General features: G+C 41.4%; 1 non-coding gene across 1 annotated transcript; it reads right to left on the bottom strand.

Moving 5' to 3' along the window:
* Positions 1-1,519: 1,519 nt before the first annotated feature.
* On the bottom strand, positions 1,520-1,626 carry LOC131480414 (U6 spliceosomal RNA). The gene has a single exon (XR_009245519.1). It is a non-coding gene; the product is annotated as a U6 spliceosomal RNA (small nuclear RNA).
* Between the last annotated feature and the right edge of the window lie 253 nt (positions 1,627-1,879).

The following is a 1,879-nucleotide window of genomic DNA, read 5'->3' as shown; positions in this document are numbered from 1 at the left end:
CTTCAAAATGTTCATGGAAGAAACACTATGAAAAAATCACGCATGGATTAAAAAATTTTTGATTCAAATAGATCCATCTTACAATTTCTCTTCCCATGGACTTTCTGAGGTATCATTGTATGACACACAACTGCAGCACCTGCAACCCCTGTGTGTAGATGTCTCCTGTTCAGCCTCCATCCAGCAATTAGGATGTGTGGACATCCACTGTGAGTGTTGCTAGTTTGGTCACTGTATGTGCATAATGTCACACAAAAACTTGCAAACTGATGAAATGAAAATATGCAAAAGACAGCTTCTGTTCCTACAGCAAGTGCAAAACTATTGAAATAGGATTAAAGTTAACGTTACTATTGAAAGTTGCAGATGACTAGACATGAACTAGATAGTTGTAAGATGGTAGAAAAATCATTTTGAAGGGTTCAGTTCTCGGACATTTTGGATGCTATCAGTCAGACTTCTTTACACAAAATCAAATATGAAGTAAATAGTAAATTTGGAAACCAAAATTTCCAGAAGATCAGTTTGTGGCTACCTTTTCATAGATATTTACTTTTCACGTTGTGATTTCCCACAGTTTTTTTCTTATCTCCCAGTTTTTTCCTTATCTCCCAGTGAGATAAAAGATTAACCAAAAGACAAATCAACAAAAAGAGATGGAAACACAAAAAGGACTTCCACACACTGGTTCACAGCCCCAGATGGGTACAGCAAATTAGGTCTGGACCAGGCTGAAGCCAATAATCAGGAATTCCATCCGGTCTCCACGGTCTCCACGTGGGTGGCCGAGCTTAAGTATTTGGGTCACCTTCCATGTCTTCCTCTGGTGCATTAGCAGGCATACTAGATTGAAAGTGGGACAGCCAACTGGTACTCTCATATGGGATGCCAGCATTGCACCTGGCATCTTAATCCACTGCCCCTCAATGCTGGTCCCAGGGTCCCCCTTTTTTTTTTTTTTTATTTAACTTCAGTAATTACATTGTATTATGTGACACAATTACATAGATACTTGGGTTCTCCCCACCCCTCCCCAAACCCTCCCACCATGGTGGATTCCTCCACCTTGTTGCATAACCACAGCTCAAGTTCAGTTGAGATTCCCCCATTGCAAGCGTATTCCAAACATAGAGTCCAGCATCTTATTGTCCAGTCAAGTTCAACGGCTTCTTAGGTATACCCTCTCTGGTCTGAAGACAGAGCCAGCAGAGTATCATCCCAGTCAATTGAAAGCTCCAACATACCATCAGCAAAAATTTACATCATTATGGAATTAATTGACATAGTAATGAGTAACCAATATGTTAAAAGTAAATGCGAGTTCCCAGTCACCTTCTGTGACCACCTCACCTATACTTCAATTTTAGTTTATACACAACATATAACATTCAAAACATAACATGTTATACATAACATCATATCATCTTAAATTAAGGCAAACATGTGGTATTTAACCTTTTGTGATTGGCTCATTTCCCTTAGCATTATGGTTTCCAGTTTGGCCCATTTGGCCACAAAGAAAAATATGGAACGCTTCACGAATTTGCGTGTCATCCTTGCGCAGGGGCCATGCTAATCTTCTCTGTATCGTTCCAATTTTAGTATATGTGCTGCTGAAGCGAGCACAGGGTCCCCTTTTTAAATCTGAATTTCTATGGCAGATGCTGTGGCATAGCAACTAAGCCTTTGCCTGCACCACCAGCATCCCATTTAGGTGACTGTTCAAATCCCAGCTGTTTCACTTTCCATCCAGGTCCCTGCCAAGGACCTGGGAAAGCAACAAAAGTTGTTCCAAGTCCTTGGGCCCCTGTGCCCACCTGGGGGACCCAGAAGAAGATCCGGGCCTCAGATTGGCTCAGATCTAGCCATTGATCCCATT

Source organism: Ochotona princeps, chromosome 5 (genome assembly GCF_030435755.1).
Source record: "Ochotona princeps isolate mOchPri1 chromosome 5, mOchPri1.hap1, whole genome shotgun sequence".
Taxonomy (NCBI): domain Eukaryota; kingdom Metazoa; phylum Chordata; class Mammalia; order Lagomorpha; family Ochotonidae; genus Ochotona; species Ochotona princeps.
The sequence above is the reverse complement of the archived record's forward strand: the minus strand, read 5'-3'. Positions and strand labels throughout refer to the sequence as shown.